Source organism: Scaptodrosophila lebanonensis, unplaced genomic scaffold (assembly GCF_003285725.1).
Source record: "Scaptodrosophila lebanonensis strain 11010-0011.00,11010-0021.00 unplaced genomic scaffold, SlebRS2 tig00000072-arrow-pilon, whole genome shotgun sequence".
Lineage (NCBI taxonomy): Eukaryota > Metazoa > Arthropoda > Insecta > Diptera > Drosophilidae > Scaptodrosophila > Scaptodrosophila lebanonensis.
Genome location: NW_022060558.1, coordinates 7045148 through 7056458, shown reverse-complemented (window position 1 = coordinate 7056458; position 11311 = coordinate 7045148).

Sequence of the window (11311 nt, the reverse complement as noted above, 5' to 3'; positions counted from 1 at the left end):
TATCAAGCATTAATACTTTTATTATTCGTTTTGTATTATTGGTGAGTGTCCAATGGGATTGGAAAAAGTATCTGGGAAGTTTTACCGCAATTTTGACAGATGGAAAAAAACCACAAATGTTTTGAAGTGGAGTTTCCGTTTCCGTTGCTTTGGCATTGTTGTGTGAAATGCTGCTATAATCCTCTAATTGTTGCGCAATACTCGTAATTATTGTATGTGCCGGATTTCTCAAACCTGCAGTCTAGTGGTGAGCGCAACTTCAGTTTCTACCTCGATTGATTTATGATATGGATGGGGAATTACGAGTAGTTCGACCGACTGGTCGCGTGAGCGGCCATGCCTGTTTGCGATGCGTGTGTGGCCCAACTTTTTTCGCCTAATGATTGCAACTATAAAGTCATAAAACGAACAGTGCGCAAGTCTATAATTAGCGACACCAAATCATGGCAATAACGCCCACACTGTGTGCGGTCTGAGGGCCCGCAAGGAAAGTGCTCGTATGTATAGTATATAAAAATAAAGGAAGAGAAATGCCGAAACAAGGACAGACACTCAGTTGAATTCCCTGCCTACGAAAGTAAGAGCAGAACTAAATTATGGATTTGTTTAAGGAAATTAGACGACCCAAGATAAAGTCCTAATATCCAAGATTTGCTTCGCTGTCCTCCGATGACTTTGTTCATCAATCAAGAGGTCGGGCTCCGGTTACTACTGCCCTGTTTTTGCCATGCAACCAATTTAACCGTTACACGTTGACAAATAATTCGCACGGCCAACGGTTGTTGGACGGCCCTGGTACCTCAATTAGCCACAAAGACGAACCGCCACAGTTGACTGATTTTTCGGTTGCTGGACGTGAACAAGCATCGACGCTGAGATTGAAGAGACCAATGGGACGAGGCACTTAGGTGGCAGGTAGCCTGACGTTTAAGACATCAAAGTTCGTGCCCACCAGCCGAGTGCAGCTTCGAGTATCTCACGCTGCAAGTTCAAGTGGCCTGCATATTCAGGGAAAGTGCATCAAAAATCAAAGTCGACGCTTATACTTTGTCAATTTGGCGTGGCATCAAATTAACACAGCACAACAACATAAACACAAGGATGCCACCAAAAAGGACCAGAAACCGAAATGGGACCATAAAAACCCTGCCGATAGCTTCATAATTTATTTTTTAACTGAAATTGCCACACGCAAGCCATCGCTTTGTCGCGTTAAGAAGAGAACGAAGACTAGTGGACGGAGGACAGAGGACAGAGCACGGTGCCGTCTTAGCAGAAAAGATTCTTCTCGATGTGTCTGCGCTGCGCTTGGCTTGTAATTTTTATTGGCATTGGTCATTTGATACAGTTTTCCAGCTCATTTGCTTGTAATTGGGCACCAACGCCACGACACAGTCTCCACATGAAATGTCTGGGCTCCCTGTCTGTCTTCATCTGTCCGTCTGTCCATCTGTCCGTGTGTTTGTCTGCCTGGCCGGTCGGGCTGCCAACTTTGAGCACAGGTTGACGACTTTTCAAATCATCAGTAATATTTTAGATCTTATATACTATACATATTTATTAATCAGGATTTCGTGTGAAAAATGTGTCGGGGTGCGCTCATATTTTCGTTTAAGCTCAGCTCAATGGACAACAACAACAGCAACAACAACAATAACAGCAACAACAAAATCAACAGCAACAGGGCCAACAGCAGTCAATTTAATGTCAACGACGTCGGTGGCGTTGGCATCACTTCATTTTCGTACCCTTGGCAGGGGTCTGGTATATACTTATTTATGCCTTGTGATTTTTTATTTTACACACATTTTTTGTTCGTAATCATTGGGACTGGGTGTATTCGACTGTGTGTGAGTGTGGTGTGTGTGTGTGGAGGGTGTGAATTTAATCCGTTGGCCCCAATTATTCAAGTAATTAAGTATTAATGTGCGAAATTGTATCACCTTTTGGAAGGTTAAAGGGGCTTAAACGTTAAACGTTCGTGCATGCCGTGATTTTCCAGATGATTTGTGTTGAAACGCTCGTGCAAGTAGGGCTTCCACATCGCACAATTAGCTGGCGCTCGATTTTTGTTTATACAAGTATCAGGCAAAGGAATTATATTTTAAATTCATTTCATCCATTTAGTAATTTAGTTTTATAATTATTTCGATGTCTGCAACAATGGGATATAACGTTATAAACTTGTCGTTTCTTTATTTGCCTAAACCAGCTGTATTTAATTAAAATGTTGAATGCATTTAATAGCAAAATCGAATTACCTCTGCCTGTTTGGGAGATTACAGAATTATTAAAAGTAGAAATTCGAAATAGTTTATATTTTCCCATATGTATTAAAACTGGATAGAGCTAAAACCAGCTTAGCTGTTAAACTTCCTAAGAAGTTCTGGGTTGCATATTTCCCAAATCACAACTAACCAAATGGGCAAGAAATCCTGTCATATTGAGTAATAAGCAATATAATATCTTACACAACAAAGATGTTGTGCAACCATGCCGCCAACGAGCAATTAGCAGATCTAATCCGTGTGATTCTGCCCAACAAAAATGACAATAACATAAATTCTAGACAAGAAACGCGCCGACAATCAAGATAGCAATGCGATTACATACCAAAAACCATCTCATAACTGTCAAGCACCGATCAATTGGGTTGCGCCAATGTAGCCAACGGAGCTAAGTCGGCGTGGACAGCCAAGACTGCACAGGACCTCGGACCTTGCACAATATTTTAGAGGCGTGTTCCGGCTGTCAACATTTTATGTTGGTGGTCAAAAATCAAATTGTGGTTGCAACAGCAGCCACAATGCTGAGAACCGCGCGGGTGTTCCTATCGCACACAAGGAGATGTCCACAAGCAGTCTTTAGAGCTAGCGAACAATAGCGAACACAATGGACCAGCCTTGAGAGTCCTTTTGTCCATGCTCACAAAACAAAAGCAACTACTTACAACACATTATGACACGAAAAGTCCTAGCCGCGAGGATCGAACAGGCATTTTATTGTCCGTGAAGTCCACAATTCACTGCCGACCTTATTCACTGCTCTATTTTGGTCTGCAGTGCCTAGAATGTCCTTTTGATGCTTAGGCCGCGATTTTATTCCGCGTGAACCAAATCGAATTTTATTGCTTAATTTTTTGTTGAGCGGGCATATTTAATTGAAATACGTGCTCTGTAAAATTTTACATTTTTTAAAACTACGAAAACTCATTATTTATTTCAATATGTATTTTAATGTAAATGAACTGCGTTTTTTGTTTTCATCCTTTCTGTTTTTTGCTATGGCAATTTGGTAAATGATTTTGGATTATTTACACTCCGGTGGTCGTAAATTAATTAAATAAAACGATTTATTAGATATGTAGAGTTATTTATGTACAACGACACCGATTAAATATCAGATTCCTGGGCAGTTTTTATACTCTGTACAAGGGCGTAGCCAGCTTTTCCCAAAGGGGGGGGCCAAACTTAAAAATTTGATTAAATAATGCACGATGCATTTAAAAAATAATTTATGCATATGATCAATGAAAAAACTTCGATAAATCCAACGCAGATCCATTTTAAAGCGAAATAGTGCGTCATAATAATGAACGTGTGGTCGACTTTATATGGAAAAATTTTTTCTAGAAGGGGCAGGGGCGGCCGTTGCCCCCCCCCCCCTGTCTACGTCCTTGACTCTGTACATGAAATGTACAAGAGTTTATTAGGCTTGCGTGAGGTGAAAAATGAAACACGTTGACATAACAATGTCCGTCTGTCTGTCCGTTTATATGAATGCAAGGATCGAACTAGAATAATCAAACTTGGTATCCAGATTCTCTTAAGTCCGAGAAATGACGAGCTTGTGGATTTTTTCGACACACCCCCACACTTATAGCCATAAATCTAATCTCTAATCCAACACGCATAGACACGATTCTGATGTAAACGTATGCTGTTCAAATTGTACATAAACACTTATGTATGTATACATGTGTTTGTATGTTTGTGTTTGTATGTAACAGCCAGGAAGAAGCATCTCAGAGTATCTGACGAGACGAATCGATGTAAATATATCCGTCCATCCGTTTCTTTGGCTGAATATAATAATATATATACCCTTTTTACCCAGGGTATACAAATTATTGACAAGTCGACCCATTAATTTACGAGGGAACTCCGAAATATTTCTGGCTTGACAATGATACAAGAGACTCAGTGGTGCTCCCAGCTTTCCAACCCATACAAAAAGTAATCGCCGTCCCGTTTCTCAAAATGATTATAATAATAACCCTTATTAATAAGGTAATAGCTTCCTAATTTGATGAAAACTTCTGTCCCCTATTTTTAGCTTAGGGAATACAGATATGTCACTTACGGCTATGTCCAGAGAGTAATGGTGGTGGTGAAGCAGTTCTGGTATCCATGGAGCTTCCTCAAGTTATCTCAAAGCAGCAGCAGCAACAACAGCTGCGGACAGAGTTTGGGCAGAGATACCATTTATGGTTATACCTTTCTTAATAATTGACATAATATCTTACAAATACCAACCAAATTTCCTAGAATTACTGGAGTAATGGAAAGTAGAGATGGGCACGGGCCGGCTATTTTCGGCCCGACACGACACGGCCACGAAATTAACTTTTAGAAACACGCACGCGCACGCACGACGAAAATTTTTCTTAACACGGCCCAACACGGCCCAACACGAACTTTTTATATATTAAATATAAAAATTAAAAAAAAAATATATATATATATATATATAAACATTACAAATTTTTATTCAGAAAGATTATCTTATCAATATTTAAGCTAAGAAGCCGAGTACGTCGCTCATTTAAAATATGTCCAGAAGTGGAAAAAACTCGTTCGCTTGTTGCAGAGCTGACAGGGATATTGAGTATATGCCTTGATAATTGCCGTAGAATTTTACATTTTGTTGTTTTTTTCCAGAATGTTAGCACACAAATTCCTGGATCAACTGCACTACTTATATAGTCATCTATTTCAATATCCATTCTTGACCTGTCCAATTTAATTTTTTTTTTGAATTATTAGTGTCCAAAAATTCAGAAAAGTCGTGTTGACTATTGGGTGCTTCGTTTTCTGATTTTAGTGTTCTTTCGTGTTTCCTCGTGCGTGTTTTGTCGTGCCTTTTTGGCTCAACACGAACACGCACGGCCACGCACGAAATCGGAATTTACAACACGAACACGCGGGCCCACGCGTGGCACGAAGTGCCACGACAAAAAACACGGCCCGTGCCCAACTCCATTGGAAACTCACTAGTAGCGGGGGAGTGCGGGGTGTATAAGAATCATAAACAAACTTGACCTGCCTAGGGCTTAGGGGAACCTCGATTAAAGTTTGGTTTGGCCTGCTACGCCTCTTTCTGTGTGTTAATTAATTAACTAAATTAATTTAATTAATTAACTAAATTAAATATAAAATATTCCATGCATGCATACATACATTTACATTTACATCAGAATCGTGCCTTATGCGTGTTTGTGTACTTGTACAAGTACATATGTATGTATGTGTGCATTGGGCCTGGTTATATGGCTATAACTTTCTTTCCGATCATTCTATCATAATGAAACTTGGTATACGGATATATAATCACTAACCTAATGTGACTAGTTCAAAATTCCAAGAATTACGGGAGTTATAGAAAATCTTTAATAGGGGGGGAGTGGGGGGAGGGTGGATCAGAAAAAATGAACAAACTTGTCCTTTCTCGGGCTCAGGAGAATCTGTATACCAAGTTTGGTTATTCTAGCTCTTATACTTTCGGAGATTCTTGCGTTCATACAGACAGACAGACAGACGGACAGACGGACATGGCTATATCGACTCGGCTTGTCATGCTGATCAAGAATATATATACTTTGTGGGGTCTACCAAGCCTCCTTCTGTGTGTTCCATGTGCACTCGCACAAAACTAATATACCCTTGTACCCTTTGGGTACAGGGTATAAAAACTGCAGCTGGGAGTTCTTAGCCTGGGAATATGCATCATTATAAAACTTGGCATACGGACTCATAATCACTAGCTGAAGATATTTGCAAATTTTGAGTTCGAAATTCCAAGAAATACGTGTTTTGGAAAATCTATGAGGGAAATGGGGAGAGGAGGAGGAAGGGAAATTCCACAACATACATTTTCTAGTTATTCACATAAGGCATCTGGGACTAAAATTTGGCTAATAATAACATATTTTCTGATCGCCAATGTATATATCTTTAGGTATATGTTTCATACTAAGTGACTAATGTAGATATAACATTTTTGTGTTTTCTGAGTCCATATACTTTGGCCACCCTTTACAGAAGCTGATAAATTAGTCAATCGAACATTGTAATTTTTCGGGAGGTATACAAGGTCTAAATCATTGACCAGCTGACGCCAGGACGGCACACGTGTTCGCGGCAGCAACTACGCATGCGCTCGAGCCTAAATTCGGATTTGTAAAACGAGATCAGGCAGCGATGTAGTTGCGTCTGTATATCCTTGTCGCCATCACACCTTTAAGACCCAGTCAGTAAGTCCGTCTGTCAGTCAGCAACCCTTTCAAATTTTCTTTGGGGTCTGATACTCTTGGTCGGCCTATGTCCTTTAAGCGGGTTATTCTACAGCCATGCAATGCTGTTGCCTGTTTCCTTCTTTTTCTGCTCTTCTTCACTCGTGCTCATCGGAAGTCAACAGTAACTGTAGAAGCGTACATGAGTGCTTCCTTGAAATTGTGTTGGGGAAGATGGAAAAAAACTACAACTGCTGGCCAAACCGTAATCGAAACAGCTACAATAAAAACTAAAGAAGCGTAGGCAACGTACATATATGTTAAGTCAAAAGTAGCACCAGATGACGGCGTGCGCCGTCCGTTTGTGCCGAGCGATCCTGGCACAGCATATGTTGCACTTTTAGAGGCTTGAGAGTTTTCTATCTCACTTTGACTAACACGCTACCATGATAGTCCTTTTTCATTGGCTTTCACTCACTCCTGCTGACGTTTCTTTGCTGCCACGAGGCTGTCCCATGGATAACAAACAATAATAATGATAATTCTTTATAATGTGAGCATGCGCGCCAATAGCTGCCAGCCAACAACAGTTGGTTCAACAAAGCTACCTTAATATACATACATACTCGCACATACATAAAAATAAATATGTACATACGTATTCATGTATACATAAAGGGCCTCAAATGGATGGCTTCTAGAATCTAGATGCCCTCCAGGCCTTGTCTTCCTTCGCATTCATAAGCCACCGCTACAATCCTACTACAGTTAGATGCAGTAGCAATATGATTAAAGACGCATCAATCAAAATCAAAACAAATCGAGCTGCGATTAAAGCGCAACCTGGTCACGTGATAAGTCGGAACTAAAATGTGCGACGACCAGCGGTTGTATTTTACTTGCAATAAACCTCAAATTAGCGTGCACCAAAGCGTCAAGGCGAAAATAATTAAAATCGAATTATGCATCTACAAACTATTTATGAAACAAGTAGTATGTACTATACGAACATTCATATGAAAATCTGTTAAAAAGGCATCTAATCTGAATAGAATTAAAGCTGAAGAAAGCATACAATTTTAATATGTACCTTTTTGATTGCATATATTTGCATTATCTTTCTGTGTGGACCACTGCGGAACTGAGATTTAAATTGACTTGATAAATAAGCACCAATACAAAGGAATTGTGTAATATAAATCAATATATTCATGAACAAATATAAATATTTTCATTTTAAAACTGAGCGATCCTGTCGATGATTGAATTAGGGTCTAGAAATCTTCATAATGAAGATAGATGATACGGACACAGTATTGTTTAAGTATTATTCGCGGTCCATGACCATGAAGAAAGGCACTTTTTATACCCTGTACCCGTAGGGTAAAAAGAGTATATTAGGTTTGTGCAGAGTATGTCCACATTTCAAATGCTACCTAAGCTAAACTTTGCACACATAATCAATATATAATTGTCTACTGTTGTTTAAAATTTTATTCAATTCGGTCAATTCTAAGAAAAGTTATTAGCGAGAGCCAGTACAACCCCCCAAACTGCAGCAACAAGTTCGCTCTTCTTCTTCCTCTTTTTGCTGCTGCTATGGGCGCATATAACTCAGTGACGGAAGTTTACCTGGGTACCGGGTATTTATCTGTCGGGCTTGCTCGACTCTATCGTTCTCTCTTGTTAATTTTCAAACCGTGTTATATCAAAATCGTGTAAAAAACCGCGTAAAAACAGAATTAGGTGTAGACATACATATGGGTGTATACTCATTTATATGTTGTGCAGTTGCATAAGTTGACCAAATGACTTTGCCAAATTGTAAAGCTTTTCATTCTAGAAATTGCTCGACTGTAGCGTTCTCTCTTGTTATATCCTGTACATGAAATATGCAAAGGTATATAAGGTTTCTCCAAAAAATTTGAAAAATGTAACACACAAAAGGAAGCAAGGCAGACCCCACAAAATATATTCTGGATCAGCATGACAAGTCCAGTCGATGTCTGTCTGTTCGTATGAACACATAGATCTCAGATACTTCTCTTATAAGAGCTAGAGACATGGCGTTGAAGTAGTATGTATATATATGTTATATATTTTCTTGATCAGAAATTGAGAGAAATCAAAAAAAGGATAACAAACTCGTATAGCATACACACATATGACATCTTTGTGCAAAATTTGGTATCTTTAGCTCTTATAGTCTCTGAGATCTAAGTGTGCATACGGACGGACTAACAGGCATGGCTAGATCGACTCGTCTTGTCAGAATATATATATTGTAGTTTGTGGGGTCTGCCACGCCTCCTTCTGCCTGTTACATTTTCCTAACCTAATATACTCTTGTATAATTCATGTTCAGAGCATAACAAGTGGAGAAGCTCCAGTCTGGTGTCCCGACTTTGAAATACTAAATAATAAATATATAAATAGTATTAACCAAAGTGAAAAATGAACGAAATTAAAATAAGAATTTGTTTTTCGTTTACACTGAAGTAAAGTTTTTTTTATGTACTACCTTTTAAAATCTTGCTTTCACCAATCTCTAGGGAAATCTATGATCAAAATTAAAATTAAATTAAAATTCTTTTCCACAAGTTTGTTTTAGAGCGCCAAAGACAAAAGGTGTAGCTAACGGTAAAAAAAAGGTTACGCTGATCACGTGATCTAATCGAAACCAATTCACCATAGGCTCTTATACAAGTACAACGTCGTCTATCTTCATGGTATTTCACTGTGGGGAGCGCTCCACTGTAACACTCTCTCTATTCCTAACTGCTTCCATCTTCTGCTCCTGCTTTAAAGAACGGAGGGTCACACAGGGAGACAGACAGATAAACGCGCGTTCGTCTCAATCTCAACTACCCAACAGATGTTGGAGTGGGCAATGCGCTATTCGAATCAGAGAATTTGAGCAACTGCAACAACAACAACAACGGCATCTTAGCGCAGAAACAACTGTTACCTCTAGTAAAAATAAGATAGGTTTCAGACTCTCTGTGAAATTGCGCCATTGAGTCAAAAAGTCGTAGAAAATTTGGCCTGAGCTCGCGTGCACTATCCACAGTTGGGCGCAGGGGATGGAAACACTCGTAGTCGGACCTGGCAGTGGTTACACCAACTGTAGGACACAAAATTGTGAGCAGTGTTTTCGTTGAATAACCGCAACGCAGGTCGAAATACAATAATTTGGCTTAATGCGGAAACACAGGCAAGCAACTTGGCATCTTTTTCCTTGTCTGTGACAGCTGTTGCCTTCTTTTGCTGGCTGGGTCAAGCTGCCTGTTACATTTTCCTAACCTAATATACTCTTGTATAATTCATGTTCAGAGCATAACAAGTGGAGAAGCTCCAGTCTGGTGTCCCGACTTTGAAATACTAAATAATAAATATATAAATAGTATTAACCAAAGTGAAAAATGAACGAAATTAAAATAAGAATTTGTTTTTCGTTTACACTGAAGTAAAGTTTTTTTTATGTACTACCTTTTAAAATCTTGCTTTCACCAATCTCTAGGGAAATCTATGATCAAAATTAAAATTAAATTAAAATTCTTTTCCACAAGTTTGTTTTAGAGCGCCAAAGACAAAAGGTGTAGCTAACGGTAAAAAAAAGGTTACGCTGATCACGTGATCTAATCGAAACCAATTCACCATAGGCTCTTATACAAGTACAACGTCGTCTATCTTCATGGTATTTCACTGTGGGGAGCGCTCCACTGTAACACTCTCTCTATTCCTAACTGCTTCCATCTTCTGCTCCTGCTTTAAAGAACGGAGGGTCACACAGGGAGACAGACAGATAAACGCGCGTTCGTCTCAATCTCAACTACCCAACAGATGTTGGAGTGGGCAATGCGCTATTCGAATCAGAGAATTTGAGCAACTGCAACAACAACAACAACGGCATCTTAGCGCAGAAACAACTGTTACCTCTAGTAAAAATAAGATAGGTTTCAGACTCTCTGTGAAATTGCGCCATTGAGTCAAAAAGTCGTAGAAAATTTGGCCTGAGCTCGCGTGCACTATCCACAGTTGGGCGCAGGGGATGGAAACACTCGTAGTCGGACCTGGCAGTGGTTACACCAACTGTAGGACACAAAATTGTGAGCAGTGTTTTCGTTGAATAACCGCAACGCAGGTCGAAATACAATAATTTGGCTTAATGCGGAAACACAGGCAAGCAACTTGGCATCTTTTTCCTTGTCTGTGACAGCTGTTGCCTTCTTTTGCTGGCTGGGTCAAGCCGTCGTGGTCCGGGTCTGAGACAGAGTCGTGCGTTTGCCACGTGTCGTTGGCAAGCACATTGGCCAATTAATAATGTGCACGAAAATAAACTTGCGATTAGTCGAAAGTTTTCAAGTTTCGAGTTGGTGAAATATATGCACAATAGTCTGCAGCAATAGCAGCTGTAGAATCAATCAAAAACTTGTCAAATAACTGTCAACGATGCCCAGGGCTTGCGCATACGAAATTCGCGCGCATGCATAAACGATGAGTACAGGATATCGATATGATAGGGACTCGGCGTATCCTTTTTTGTATTTGTATCGAGATATTTGTATACATTCATGTATGTACATGTATATGTTTATGCAAATTCTTTTAACTCAGTTTTATACTCTTCTCTGAAAAGTGTAATGGTATATTGTATTTGGTGTATGAGTTTGCAACTTCCAGAAGGAAATGTGGTAGACCACATCTTACGCCCTATGATCGTGCCATAACTTAAATAACTGTCATAATAGAAAAGCTTTTGTGTGGTTTACCCTGTTAAAAGCGTATACTAGTTTATTG